This window comes from Hippocampus bargibanti, linkage group LG14 (genome assembly GCF_051943395.1).
Source record: "Hippocampus bargibanti isolate YZ-2025 linkage group LG14, ASM5194339v1, whole genome shotgun sequence".
Taxonomy (NCBI): domain Eukaryota; kingdom Metazoa; phylum Chordata; class Actinopteri; order Syngnathiformes; family Syngnathidae; genus Hippocampus; species Hippocampus bargibanti.
Genome location: NC_142747.1, coordinates 4792491 through 4808718, shown reverse-complemented (window position 1 = coordinate 4808718; position 16228 = coordinate 4792491). Strand labels below are relative to the sequence as shown.

Below are 16228 nucleotides of genomic sequence, written 5' to 3'. Positions count from 1 at the left end.
GATAGCCAATCCATTTGTCCGATGTTCTTTCCATTGCAGTAAGGCGTTCCTGCCCTGGAACAGTGACACCCAAACTGTTCAATGTTGTATATTAATTAATTAACTGCCATTCATGAATTTAATCGGGAATTGAAAATATGACGAAGAGCACTATTCCCGAATGTGTTTGGATTTTCTTTTTTCATTAGTAGAAATAGTAGTAGTAGTAGTAGTAGTAGTAGTAGTAGTTGTAGTAGTAGTAGTAGTAGTAGTAGTAATAGTGGTGGTAGTAGGAGGAGTAGTAGTAGAAGTGTTCATATTATTATTATTATTATTATTATTATTATTACCTGAAAAAAATAGCTCAATCAAGCACATATTTTGTGAGCTGGCAGTTGTAAGACGGCCTTTTTCAAAATTCGAAATTCATTTTTCCACCCATGATTTGAAGAAAAAGAAGAAAAAGTTCTTTTTCTGTAATCTATTGCCAAGATTCAGACTCAAAGGCTACAAAGCTGCTGTTGGATCACGCTTCCAATCTTTGTCTATACTTCCACGTTCTTTCTGGTCTCTCTCAAGGAGGCCGGCCTGCCCTCCACTCCTATGCCGTCTTTCGCATCCTCCCTTTTCCTCCTCCCGCCGCACTTTGATCACAGAAAAACTTTATCCGGGCTTTCACCCGGGCCGTTAGTTACCGTGAGGGATCTGGCTGGAGGCATCTGAACGCATGAGTCACACAACCGCTCCTCCAACTCGCAACCCGCCATCAAAGGTTGGGGAAAAAAGAGGATGTGGTTATTCACAAGGCTACGAATTAATTGAGCTCGCGTATGATTAAAATCATTGAGCGTGTGTCAGTTGCGATGCAAGACTTTCGTGCTAGTTTTAGCTGCGGCCTTGGTATCCGTCAAATGAAAGGGGGCAGTGGGAGATTATAGTGTTTGAGCAAACCAAAGCGCCTGTGCGCATATGACCAATGCTGAGCGATGACATGTTGATGTGAGGTCCTACATATAGTGGGGGCTCATTCCACATCGGTCCGAAAAGTCCATATCCTTGTCCTGAAGAGCACTATGGTCCCGTGTGCTGCTTTTTGTTTTTTTTGCTTTTGCTTTTTTCCCCGTTTTGCAAAACTAACAAAATGAAATGATCCTTGACCTGAAAGATTATATGATCAGGGATGTTTCACCATCCACAGATTTAAAACGGGACTGTTTCAAAAGGGCTTTTTAATTATTTAGTTAGTTGTTTTGTTGATCTATCTATCTATCTATCTATCTATCTATCTATCTATCTATCTATCTATCTATCTATCTATCTATCTATCTATCTATCTATCTATCTATCTATCTGTCTGTCTGTCTGTCTGTCTGTCTGTCTGTCTGTCTGTCTGTCTGTCTGTCTGTCTGTCTATCTATCTATCTATCTATCTATCTATCTATCTATCTATCTATCTATCTATCTATCTATCTATCTATCTATCTATCTATCTATCTATCTATCTATCTCTCTCTCTCTCTCTCTCTCTCTCTCTCTCTCTCTCTCTCTCTCTCTCTCTCTCTCTCTCTCTCTCTGTCTCTCTATCGATTCATCCATCCACCCATCCAGCCACCCATCCATCCATCCATTCCTCCATCCAACCATCAATGCATCCATCCGTTCATCCGTTCCATCCATCCATCTATACATCCTCCAGACCGCTTTATCCTCATTGGAATGTGAGAGGAAACTGGAGGACCTGGAGAAAACCCACACGGGCCCGGGGAGAACATGCAAACTCCATACAGGGAGGCCGGACGGGGTCTTTAACTTATGACCTCTGCACTGTGAAGCCGGCGTTTAAACCACTCGTCTACCGGGCTGCCCTTATTTATTTATTTATTTAAGAACCATTTTTAAAATCACTTACATTCCTATCAGACAAGATAAAAGCATGTATACATATATATACACATGACCTAGCTGTCCATCATAGGTAATGATGACGCTTGCTCCCAGGGAGGGGATGTTGGGGTGGGAGGGGGGGGGGGGGGGGGGGGGGGGGTTAGCGATGATGTCGCTGGTGCCACTTCTCATGGGCATAGAGCCCAATCCTTGATCCGCAGACACGTCCGTAGATGGAACATGGGAAGCCGGATGCCAGGGGGGTACCAGCCGCCAGCTGGTGCCGTTGAACGTGTCTCTCTAATTATCTGTCTATGTGGATTTGATGTATTTTAAAGACTATCCTGGCACAAGTGGTCTGCCAGGTTTGTCGGTTTGAGGCCAAAGTTTCGAGCTGCGTGACGTTGATGTTGGCTCGTTTGAGGAGGTCCCTGGTGTAGTTCTTGAGGTGTCGCTTTTGCTGCCCTGCAGAGCATTCTTAAGCACTTTCAGCTTTCCACAGAGGACTTGGCGGGGCAGGCGGTGATCGGGCATACGGATGGTGTGTCCAATCCACCGAAGGTGTTTCTTTGCAACTGCCACTTCCATGCAGATGGAATTTGTGCGCTGAAGGATGTCTCAGTGGGGAACTCGATCTTCCCAGGACAGGCCAAGGATCTTCTGCAGGCTCCGGATGTGGAAGGCCTCAAGGGTATTAATGTGCCGGCGGTATGTGGTCCATGTTTCTGCCCCATAGAGGAGAGTGGACAGACATACGTACTGCGTTGTATACGGCAATCTTGGTTCCAATTCTCAGGTTTCGGTTCGTAAAGACTCTGCTGCGTAAACGACCAAACGATGACGGGGCTTTATTTATCCGTTTGTGTACTTCAATGTCAAGGGAGCAATTGGAAGATAAAGTGGAGCCAAGATAGGTAAAATGATCCACTGTATTTAGTGAAATGCCATTGATGTGAAGGCTGGGTAGTGTGGGAGTTGGAGACACAGGTTGGAACACGAGCTCTGTTTTTTTTATGTTGATCTGGGGACCAAAAGACTGGTACAAGCTAGAAATGGTGTTGAGAGCATGCTGCATAGATTCTGAGCTGTGAGCTAGTACAGCAAAGTCATCAGCATACTGAAGTTAACAGATGTGGCAGATATTTGTCTTTGTGTGGGCCTGGAGCTGTCTGATGTTGAAGAGGTTTCCATCGAGGCAGTACTCCACCCGGATGCCATCTTCATGTCCGATGCCTTTGTGAAATAGGCACGTGACGGCAGAGAGGAGGATATTAAAGAGCACTGGAGCCAAGACACAGCCCTGCTTCACCCCAGCGTTCACCCCGAGTAGCCCTGACTGGAGCTCTCCGAAGAGTACTCTGGCTTGCATCCCGTCATGCAGCTGCTGGATGATGCAAAGAAACTTGGGTGGTACCCCAAGTTTGCAGAGGTGTTTCCATAGAAACTCACGATTGACTGTGTCAAATGCTTCGTTGAGATCTATGAAGGCTATGTAGAGGTCCAGGCGATGTTCTCTGCTCATCTCCATAAGATGCCTTAATACAAAAATCATATCTGTGGTGGATCTTGTCTTCCGGAAACCATACTGCGTTTCTGGAAGCACAGACTCTGAGAGATGCATGACCAGCCTACTAAGCATGATTTTGGCTAAAAATTTCCCTGCGGTGGAAAGGAGAGAGATTCCTCGGCTATTCCCACAGGCTGTTTTGTCCCCTTTCTTTTAGTAGACTGTTAGCGTCCTTCCAGTCCTGTGGGAGTTTCCCATGTTCCCAGATGTTATGTATAAGGAGGTGCAGACGGCGCGTGAGGAGATAACCTCCGTGTTTGTAAACTTCCGCAGGGATGCAATCAGGTCTAGCACTTTAGTTGTTCTTAAGGCTCATGATGGCTTTCCTGGTCTCCGAGAAAGATGGTGGGGTGTCAAGTCTTGTGATTGGCGGCAGGTCTGGAAGATTGTCCAGAATTTTTGAGTTGACGGGGTTGGTGGTGTTGAGAAGAGTCTCAAAATGGTTTGCACAGCGAGCAAGGATCTCATGGCGGTCCTTAAGGAGCACAGAGCCATCATCAGATTGCACTGGAGCAAGTGTTCGCTTTCTAGGGCCATACAGTTCTTGGATGGGATTGAAGAAACCCTGGGTGTTGTCACAGTCGGCCAGATATTGGATCTCATGTGCCTTTTGCAACCACCAGGTGTCCTCCATGACACGGAGTGCCCGCTGGGTTGCTGCCCTTGCTTCGGTAAAGATTGCTTTCCTGGTGTGAGATGTGGGACAGAACAGGAGAGCTTTGTGGGCCTCATGTTTTGCTTTTAGAATGGACTGTATTTCATCAGAGTTTGAATCAAACCAATACTGGTGTCTTCTCCTTGACTGTCCAAGCACTTCTGAGGCTGTGCTGTAAATAGCCTGACGCAGAACTTGCCAGTCGACCGGGTCCTCTGGGATCTTGTCGAGTTTTTCGGCAAGGAGACGTTGAAGGTTGGTGATAGTGTTTTGATACACATCCGTAAACATCATGTTATTTCATGTTTAGTTTAGTACATCTTATGTTATTTCATGTTTAGTTTAGTCTATATGGATGTATGTAGCTTATTAGTTAACTAGTTGCGTATGTAGAGTGTAACAAGTATCAAATTTCAGTCTAATGTTCTCCCAACACTTGTCCGTAGCTGATTGGACAACAGATCGCTGCTGTGTGAGTTAAACTAGCTTGAAGGGGCGGGTTTTGTGCTCTTGGCTTCCCGCTTCGACGAGAGATGTTCTTCTATTGTTCTACTAGCAGTACCTTACATTGCAGGAGTTTCTGAAAAATTACAGAGTCCTTTGGCAACACAAAATTCCTACTTATTTCAAACCGATAAACACGTTAAGGCAAAAAATAGTGCATCCAAAAGATAGGCTACCAAATGAAAAACAAAGAAATGTAGTTTACTCAATACATTGTAAGAATGAAAATTGTAAATTAGCAGTACATTGGGGAGACTCAACAAATTCTCAAAAAAAGACTTTATCAACATCGCAAGGATAATACAAGTGGGCCTCAATCGGCAGTACATTTGCACCTAAAAGCTAGCAACCACTCATTTGACGACAATGAGGTTAAAATCTTAGCGAAAGAACATAGATGGTGTTCGGTTTAAATTCTTGCTTCTTTCTGGTTCGGTGTTCATAGAAGTTCAGTGATAAAAATATCAGTAACGACGATAGATGGTGAACAAAAAACTACTTTATTCTAGTGAGACAGAAAAAGCACACTCTCGTCTAGGTAGGAGCGAAGACATGAGCACACGAACAAAGATAGGAACAAAGAGAGCGAGCTCCCGCTCTGACAAGTTTTTGAATGTCCACAGCAGCAATCTGTTGTCCAATCAGCTACGGACAAATCAGTGTTGGGAGGATCTTAGACTGAAGTTGAAGCCGTTGCCTCTTTGCAACGACTATTGAACTAATAAGCTTGATAATGATATGTAACTAAATTAAACGTGCAATAATCATAGTGTGTACTAAGCTAAACATGAAATAACATATGTTTACTAATTTATGTTTACTAATGTGCATAAAACACTCCATCATTCCCTCCTGTTGTACATTTAAACATCAGTTCATACATTTCCAAAAGTTTTCATGCATGCACGTCATACTAACTGCACAGGGAACCATTCTTTATTCTTGCTTTACTAATCTAATCTAATCTAATCTAATCTAATCTAATCTAATCTAATCTAATCTAATCTAATCTAACCTAACATTATCTAATATTATCTAACTAATCTAACTAACACCATGGAGAAGGCGAAAAACCTCTATCACAACTTTGCTGCTGTGATATGTAACCTCTCCATTTATGAGGGTTTTTAAATTTTAATGAGGAAAACTCCTTCTCGGCTCTCCGTTTCTTTTTTTTTTGCTTTTGTTTGTTGGAGCAACCACACTCTGGCCATGGTGTACTATTCCTGGCTACAACACAGGGTCCCCTTCACGCATTTGTTGATACAAAACCTTTGCGTAATTCACCTGAGAATTAGTTATCATATTCATTAGTGTTGCTCTTAAGCATGGAATAATACAACCAATGACTAAGAAAATAAGTATAATCACAATTGCGAAAGGGATAAACACTCTGGGCAAAGTCCGATACCAAGGGCCCCCAAAGAGCCTGTCAAAGATCCACCGTTGATCAGGCCGGTGATCTTTGGCCATGGCATCTCTGAGATCCCTGACAACAGACAAAGCATCAGTCATGTTTATGCAATTCGCTTCTTCGGGTATGTACGTACAACATGTGTCACCCACCATAGCACAGACGCCCCCTTGTGGGGCTGTCAAAAGGTCCAAAACCATTCTATTTTGCAGCACCATTTGTCTAATTGCTGAAATTTCAGTGTTTTGCATTTCATCTACTTCCAAACTGGCATTTACAAACACTTGAAACCTGTAGTCTATTGTTTCAATTCGTAGCATGTTTTTAGCCACTACAATTTGTGGAAAAAGAGCTAACATTACCTTACTACCCGTGCTATGGTGTTTGAATTGTTCTGGAACATCAGTTCCCCAGATCGAATCATGGGGCTTAAACGTCACTCTTCTTTTCACATGATGGTGCGCTGGACGACTGGTAACGATGAAAGTATTGTCAGTTACAGTAACAGGTGCGCACAAACCGTAAGCTCTCGGAGGAATAAAAGAATATACTTTCCAACCACATAACCACCAAAGATGTGAAGATACGGGTAAGATGGTGACATTGGTGTTTAACGGTAGCACATATAAACATCTATAAAACCTAAGTTATAAACATCTATAAAACCTAAGTTTTGACATGTACCGTATATTGCAACGCATACTGGTAATCGCAATCCGCTCTCGGTCATAACCTGATTTTCAGTTTCCAAAATGGTATCTAAACTTGGAACAATCTCTCCTCTCGAAGCATTGCGAAGAACTGGAAAATGTTGATCAGGTTTATGCGAATATATTAACATATATGCAGCTCGAGCCATTTTATCTCCAAATACCTTTGAATGCACCCGTTGTTGCGTCACGGAATGTGGCATATACGAACAAACAAAGCAATTACTTTTCCTATTTTGTTTAGCAATTAGTGTAGCATAGCGGTACCAGGTGTTTGATAACAACGGATTCCAGTCATGTTTTTCTCCTGCAAACGGTTGATATAATGCGTCCATGACACCTGAATTTTGGGCTTTTTTTGTCAGGTGTTTCCATCCAGGCTGTCAGTTTGATATGTGGTTTGCGCTGGAAAGGCGACGTTACGACATTGGAAAACCAATGTGATGTTCACGAAAATCAGGACAGAGTCTCAAGTTCATGCATCCTGCAACCTTGTGGGTTACGATAACGAGTTGGATATCTGTCATTGTGCCAGTTCCAGTTCCTAACCAGTTCCCTCGAGTTATCTTTCTGACAATTCATTTTGCTTCTTGGGCACAGCTATTTTGAACCCATTTTGTTTTTGGCTCAGAATGGACCACAACGGAGTCCCAACCAGTGGTCCAAGCCTTCCCTGACTTGATACAAGCGTACCAAGAACCATGAGGATAATCACTTCCATTTTGTCGTGCTTCGTTCACGAGGATGTTAAGGGGAAATGAGATGATTCCTGCATCTTGTAGTGGCAAGCAGGCGACAGGATGTGCCATGCTAGGGCACTTTTCTGTCGTCGTTGGTTGTAAGGGTGGAGTTTGGCAGGCTGATGGAATGGGAGGCTTTACGTGCGTCATCTGGATTGCCTCCACTAATTCATACAGCAAGATGATGTGGACCAAACCCATGGCTATTGAGTAGTTTGGCTCCGTCTCTCTTCCGCCTGCTCCGGATCTGGTTGGTGAACGATTTTGCAATGGCTTTGATGCACCCAGGTAGATCTCTCGGCGATCTTGATGGCAGTTGGCGTTGTTATCAGAACGGTAAATGGCCCCTCCCACTTTGGTGCAGACCAGGATTTCCTCTTGATCGCCTTGATCAGCACCTGGTCTCCGGGGCGCAGCAGTCTCTGTTCCTGTGTAGGGACCAGAACAGACTGCGGCAGTACACATGCTGACTGGACCTCTTTTGTTGTAAACATTTCACACAACCATTTTGCCAACAAAATACCTGGATCTGATTCATTTTCTTGCCAGGGCACACCTTTCCATAATGGGAGGATGAAAGGTCTGCCATGCAAGATCTCAAAAGGCGTTAAGCCGTTATTAGTGGGTGTTATTCTCATGTATAATTTAACCAAAAACAGACATTCAGGCCATGGTTTGCCCTTTCGCCTCCATAGTTTTTCTAAGTCGATTTTTTATCGTACCATTCATTCTTTCAACTAATCCTGCACTCTGTGGATGATATGCACAGTGGTTCTTTAATTTAATACCTAAATGTTCAGAAATTTTGGTTATTACGTCATTAACAAAATGTAGCCCATTATCACTCCAAATTATTCTTGGTATGCCATGTTCTGGAATAATATGTTTGCATAATGCTTTTGCAACGGATAATGCATCAGATTTCTTTGAAGGCACAATTTCCACCCATTTGGTGAATGAATCAATTAACACCAAACAGTATTTATAAGAATTACTTGTGCTTAGTTCAATGAAATCCATGTGGAGCACTTCAAAGGGGTGTGACCCCTGTGGAAATGTTCCTCTTTTTGGTCGCATGTTACCTTGTGGATTGTGTTTACAGCAAAACAAACAACTCCGACAAAAGTTTTTTGCATACGAGTTGAAACCTCTGCTTAAATGGAATACTTTCCCTGCTATAAACACCATGCCCGCTGTTGATACATGTGAACTACCATGGCTCAATCAGGCCACCATAGGGAACATGTTTCTCGGTAAACATGGTTTGTTGTCTATTTTATACAGCTCATCAACGAGCTTAGCACCATCGGCAAGCCACAAATATTTTTCGGATTTTGTAGATAACGCTTGCATATCCTTCAAAACTTGTGTGGGCACTAATTCACGTGTCTCTTGATTTACTAGATTGAAAGTAGTCTGAGCAGCCTTCTTGGCGGCTCCATCTGCTCTACCGTTACCTGAACTAATTCTGTCTTTAGCCCTCGTGTGCGCTGCACATTTGCATACAGCTACACTTTTTGGAAGGAGGATAGCTTTCAATAAGACTCTCAATAAATCTGCATGTTCGACAGATTTTCCGTAGTCATTCCTCTGCGGTTCCACTGAGCTGCAAAGCAGTGAAGTGTGGAAAACGCATATTGACTGTCTGTAAAAATGGTCACTGATTTCCCTTCCGCCCATTTACACGCTTCAGTCAATGCAACAATTTCTGCTGCTTGTGCTGAATACGTGTTTGGTAATGAGCCATCAGCAATAATTTCAACATCGGTCACAACAGCATAGCCTACCCTGTTAGCCCCTGCATCTGACCTCGACGCAGAGCCGTCAACGTACAGGTAGATGCTGTCAGGTAAAGGTGTGTCTTTCAAGTCTGGTCGTGGTTTGCAGTTCTCATTTATTCTGTCAACGCATGAATGTGGTTCTCCGTCAACAGGTAGAGGTACAAGTCTCGCTGGGTTAATGCTATTGCACCTCTCAACAGTTATGTGTGGTTGTTCCAGCAAAGTTGTCATGATAGACAAATGTCGTGCTGGTGACAAGAAGGTCATTTTCGTGCCTGTAATCAATAAGTCAACCGAGTGTGGTACCATCAGCGTTGTGGGATGAAAAAGTACTAGTTCAGCTGACGACTGAACTGCCAACGCTGCGGCACACACTGCTCTAACACATGCTGGAAGAGCTGCAGCCACTGGATCCAGTCTTTTAGAATAAAATGCAACTGGTCTCAGCTTTTGTCCATGCTTTTGTAACAGGACTGAAGTCATGTATTTGTCTTTGCAGTCAACTGTTTGAACAAAAGGTTTGTCATAGTCAGGCAAGGCTAAGACGCTAGTGTTTGCTATCATTTTTTTAAATTCTGTAAATGCTTTACTGCCCTCTTCAGTCCACTGAATAGAGTCTTTCAGTGCCATCTCGTCTTGGTATATAAGTGTCAATAATGGTTGAGTAACTTGTGTATAATGCGGAATCCAAGTTCTGCAATAATTGCACAGTCCCAAAAATGTCATCATCTGTTTTTTCGTCTTAGGTCGAGGAATCTGCAAAATTGTCTGTTTTCTTTTAGTTGTCAACTCTCTTCCCTTTCTTGACAAAAGATGTCCTAGAAAAACAACTTCTTTTTGGCAAAATTGTAACATATCCAAAGAAGCTTTGTTACCTGTATTCGCTAAATATTGGAACAAAGCTATTGATACAGTCTTGTTCTCATCTTCAGTCGGTGAAGCAATTAAGATGTCATCAACGTACAAAATAATCTGAGAGGACTCAGGATGTTTAAAATCAGCAGTACACGAAGACATTTCCTGTGAAAAAATTGTAGGGCTATCTGTAAACCCTTGTGGCAATCTTGTATATGTATATTTTTTCCCATTAAATGTAAATCCGAACCAATGACGTGAATTTTTGTGTAACGGAATGGAGAAAAAGGCATTGCTCAAATCAATTACTGTAAACCATTTTTTGTGAGGTTTTAAACTGTTCAATAATGTGTGTGGGTCTGGCACACACGGAGCACGTGATTGTATGGATTTATTTATCTGTCGCAAATCATGCACCATTCTCCAAACTCCAGATTCCACTTTTTTAACAGGAAATATCGGTGTATTACATTCACAAGTTGGGTCTTCAATCAAAATACCAGCTTTCACCATATCCCGTATTACGGGAGTGATGCCAATAATAGCATCCTGTTTTAATGGATATTGTTTAAGTCTTGGTCGATAAGTCGTTTTAGGCAGTACTTCAACTGGTTTTGCTGTTTTAAGTAAGCCCACATCTGTTTTTCCCGATGACCAAAGGGTGGCGGGGACATCTGGAAAGTCCTCCGCCCCTAAAGTGGCCATTAGTCATAATTCTAGTGAATCAACCTTTACTGGGTCTCCCATAGCGTCAACTACGAAGGACTCCAGAAAGTTCACTTTTCTGGGTTTGTACCCTTCTTCTGTTGGTATTAAAGCTATTTGTAATTGTTGTAACAGGTCTCTCCCCAACAAATTTATAGGACAATCTCCACTCAAGACCATAGTGACCTTGTATGGAGTTAGTCCCTCATTTAAAATTTTTAGTGGTTTAGAAATAGGTAACAATGTCACTTTCCCATCTGCAGATACCACAGAAATTTGTTGTCGACTCGGAGTGACACATGGAATGGTGTCTCTTAACACTGATCTGCATGCACCACTATTGCAAAGAAATTTGACATCCTTTTTCCCAATTTTTAGCCAATAATAAGGTTTTTCGTTTTCCGGCAAAGTCAAGGCAAAAACATTTGTCAAATCCATGATTTCAACTGGTTTCATTGATCCCCATTTGCCACTGTTGTGATTGTTGTCATCAGTGTTGAAATGGGGTTCCGCGCGTCAATCTGAATGTTTTGTTTTTTGTCCTTCACCATATCGTGTATTATATGGTGGAGGTCTGTAAGATTTCCCATGTTTCCTTTTCGGTATATGTTTCTTTTTGCAGTGGTGAGCAATATGCCCTACATTGCCACAACTGTAGCATCGATCACGGGGCGGCATCCGTCTCTTCACCCGATCCTGGTATAACACGTTCTCCATTATTTTACCCATGCTAGATGCCATCACATGTTCCATCGGCGAATTTGCACCATTTCCCCACTTTTTTCTCACAACTTCTTGGGCGTGTATTGCCCACTCCGTGAGATCAACCAACCTTCCAGTCCGGTGTTGGACATAATGTTTGCGAATGAAATCTCCAATTTCCGGCGTCAAATTCTGGAGAAATGTTTGCTTGAATTGGTTGACATATATGGAATTCTCATCAGCAGATTCAGGAATACAGCAGTGGTTCCGAAAAACATTTTCCAAGCGTCCTCGAAAAATGTTAATGTCTTCTCCACGTAACTGTCTACAATTCTGAATCATGCCAAAGTTTGGTGATTTTTTCCATAATGTTCGGATGTTTTCACAAACCAATCTCCGTTGAGCTGTCACCTCCTCATACGTCATGTTTGTTCCCGTCGATGTTTTCCCAGTAAAGTCACCTTTCACCCGATTCCAATGGTGTCCCAAACATCTCCTGAGAACCTTAAGCGTTTCTTGTCCATTCAACTGGTAAGACGCACACAATTCCTCAAAATTCTCAGTCCAACTTTCTGCATTCTCAACAACATCACCTAATCCTTTGCATGCTTCAGCGACATCACTGTCACACCACGGCCGATAGACCAAGATTGTTTGGTCCTGTATGCTTGAAGCATGAGGGTTAGCTACCTGGATAAGGGGAAAAGCTTCGCAATCGCTTTCATTATTCATTTTAATTTCATTCAACTCTTCAAGCGGATACAATTGTCCAGAACAATTTGCTTTGCTCCTTGTACGCGAAGAGACACAATCACCCTCAACAATCTGATTTGCAATATCAGGTTGTAATTCTCGTATTCCTCCAGTAGGGGTCATGAGCGCTCCATTCTGCTGGTCTGCCCAACAGACATTTGGAGTCATCACAGGGGGTTCCACCCGCCCCACAGGGGTTGAACAGACTTCCTCCCCTTTCTTCAGCGCGGCGGAGGAGGGGTAGAAGGAGGAGGGGTGGAAGGAGGAGGAGGGGTAGGAGGGGGCCTGAGGCGCCTGCCCGGGGCAGCCCCCCGCCTCTCCCCCTTGTCTTCCATGGGGGAGTTCTGGGGATTGAAACAATGGCTGCTTTTTATTTTCCACGAACTTTTCATGAGGATGTGCAACAGATGAAGCCACAGTTTCATCGTCAGAGCTCACTTTGGAAGACATCGCGACCATTGCTTTCTCCTCTTTTTTCATTCATTTCGCTTAAAGTTCCTGTTCTCTGATCTTTGCTTGTGTCATCCAAGTCTCACAAGCAAGGATCTCGGCCCGAATCTTCCTAAGAGACTTGTTAACCGCGGATGCCTCCTGTAATTTTAATCGAAACATGATCTCGCTCAAAGGTTGAACTTGCAAAGCACCAGAAAATTTAACACGTTCCATCCACTTCTTGCAATAAAGTTCACTTCCTGGGAACTTTTTAGACATAAATTCAACATCCAGATGAATTGGAGTCTTTTTAGAAAAAATAGCACCCATTTTCAATTTTCCAACAAACAAATTCCTTCAGTGACTATCACTCAGAAAAGAGGCACACCCCGTGATGTTGGTTCGAACCCAAGAACAAAGGGCGTGATTCGCGCCAATCCTCAGTCACGATGTGCGTTCACGCACACACAAGGAATGCACTTACGCACACACGCACACACACACATTGACACGCACTAACGGCTCAAATGACTTTGCCCCCCACCTTTTTTTTTCTTTGTGAGACAAAGGAACCTTTCTGTGTCACTATTCTAGCATAGAACAAACCATTTTAAATGCATTAATTTTTCAGATAACCCAGTACCTTAGCAGCTGCTCTTTAAAATAACATATAATGACCGCATCAGAATTAAAAAAAACTTTCGGTTTCTCAATCCAAAAACGGCCCTCACACAGAACTGAATCGCAGGGTATCACCACCTTGTGAACGATTTTTTTCCGCTGGAAAACTTCCGATTTACAAATCGGCGTGTGGATAAACCAGACAAATCTGGCCCATAAAAGCGCCAGTATCTGCCGCGTGCACCTGTCGTGGACCACCGGTCCCGTCTTCTTATTGGGCCCACTTCAGCCCAAAGAAAACCGCGTTACACCGGTAGGTATATGGGTTAAATGAATAAGATACCTCTGGCGAGGAGGAGTCTCACGACACATTCAAATAATGGCTGCTAGCAAGCGCGTTACTCACCTAGTGAACTTTTGAACACTGCCGTGTAGTCTTCCAGCCAGAACGATGGGAGATTCACAGCCACAAAAAAGAAGTGATATTCTTTTCTGTTCTTCTTGTGAGAAATCACAAGCAGCTCCAGCGAAGAGAAAAAAAACTTTGCTCTTTCTGCGTCAGCCAAGAGGCAGGTCCAGAGGAGGAACGACTTTCCTCTGCTCTCACCCGTCGAAGTTTGTAACGGGCAGACCACCGGGAGATTTCTTCCCGTCTCCTATTTACCGGGCACACAGGTGGCACTCTGCAAACGCTCAGGCTGGTTTGACTGGGCACGTGTTTCTTGGCACCAATTAATGTTCGGTTTAAATTCTTGCTTCTTTCTGGTTTGGTGTTCAAAGAAGTTCAGTGATAAAAATATCAGTAACGACGATAGATGGTGAACAAAAAACTACTTTATTCTAGTGAGACAGAAAAAGCACACTCTCATCTAGGTAGGAGTGAAGACATGAGCACACGAACAAAGATAGGAACAAAGAGAGCGAGCTCCCGCTCTGACAAGTTTTTGAATTTCCACAGCAGCGATCTGTTGTCCAATCAGCTACGGACAACTCAGTGTTGGGAGGGTCTTAGACTGAAGTTGAAGCCGTTGCCTCTTTGCAACGACTATTGAACTAATAAGCTTGATAATGCTATGTAACTAAATTAAACGTGCAATAATCATAGTGTGTACTAAGCTAAACATGAAATAACATAATATGTTTACTAATTTATGTTTACTAATGTGCATAAAACACTCCATCTTTCCCTCCTGTTGTACATTTAAACATCAGTTCATACATTTCCAAAAGTTTTCATGCATGCACGTCATACTAACTGCACAGGGAACCATTCTTTATTCTTGCTTTACTAATCTAATCTAATCTAATCTAATCTAATCTAATCTAATCTAATCTAATCTAATCTAATCTAATCTAATCTAACATTATCTAATATTATCTAACTAAACACTCTATCAGATGGTTTGAAAGGGGGTAAAAGAAGCGATTCTCATAAAACAACTAAATCCTTCATTAAACCGGTCTGGTGGGGTTAGGTTCAATTTGGATCGTTCATACAATAGCCTGCTTAAGCAAAACAGGTTAGGCAACATTCATAATGCTGATGAGGTGATACCGGTGGGGGTGGGGAAAATAGGCCAGTCGTTAGTCAGGAATGTAGGAACAATCAGTGGGACCACAGGGAGTGGTCCTCTGCTCCCCCAACCTGAGAGTAGGGACCTATCATAGCTGTGTCCGGCGCCGCCATGTCTGGACATTAGGGATATATAAATAGGGCCGATACGACCAGTCAGACTTTATTTTCGCTGACGCTTCGAAGCCTCTTGGATAGGAGGCGAAACGTCCGAAACCTTCAAATTTGTACAGATGACGGCTGAAGAAACCTTCTCATCGATGGACCACTCCTGTACGACTGAGAGCTTACACAGACGTATTTGAGCCGTTAGTGAGAGTGTGTGCGCATGTGTGTGTGAGTGCGTGCGCGTGTGCGTGTGTGTGTATGTGCATTCATTGTGTGTGTATGTGAGCACGTCTCTTGGTTGGAGACGTTGAGACAGCGGGAGTCTTCTTTGTGTTTGAGTTAACACTGTGTGCCTTACTGGAAAAGAGTTAACAGGAGCAATTTGTTGGTGAACTGTGGAATTAAAGAAAAACAATGGGTGCAATATTTTCTAAAAAAAAAAGCTTCAATTCACCGGGATATTGAATTCATGACTAAAAAGTTCCCAGAATGTGAGCTTTACTGTAAGAAGTGGATGCAGCGTGGTGAATTTTCTGGTGCTTTGCAAATTCAGCCATTGAAAGATATTATGTTTCGTTTGAAGCTCCAGGAGGCATCTGCGGTTGGCAGGCCTCTACAAAAGATTTGTGCTGTAATTTAGGCGTGTGAGACATGGCTTGCACAAGCACGGATTAGGGAAAATGAGCTTGAGGTGAAACGGATTAAAGGAGGAGAAAGCTATGGTTGCAATGACTTTGAAAATGAGCTCTGCCGATGAAATTCTTGCACGTTCCAGTAAAAAAACGAAGCTCATGTTGGATGAAAAGCAGCCATTGTTTCAAGCTGTAGAGGGCCCCCATGGGGGGGGAGGGGGTGGTACTGTGTGCTGCTCTGCAATGCAGCCAGCTAAACCCCCCTCAGCTAAGCCCCCCTCCTTTACTCTGGGACGGAGCAAATTGTTCTGAACAATTGTATCCGCTTGAACAATTGCATAATATTAATCCTTTACTGCCTGAATTATGTTCTAATTAGAAAAAAATATATGTTCAGTTTTTATGGTCACTGATGGATATACAGTAAAGTCTCGTTATATCGATATCGGATATATCGATAGTCCCGGTTATATCAATACTATTTCTATGCATGCACGGAGAAAATTACATGCAAACAGGGTCGGATATATCGATAGTCCCGGTTATATCGATATTTTTTCGGACTGTGAAATGCACATACGGTAGTGGGGACTATTTTGTCCACTAGGTGGCA

General features: G+C 43.0%; 1 pseudogene; it reads right to left on the bottom strand.

Moving 5' to 3' along the window:
* Positions 1-3725: 3725 nt before the first annotated feature.
* The window catches only part of LOC148888054 (uncharacterized), a 28049-nt pseudogene continuing 15546 nt past the window's right edge, over positions 3726-16228 (bottom strand).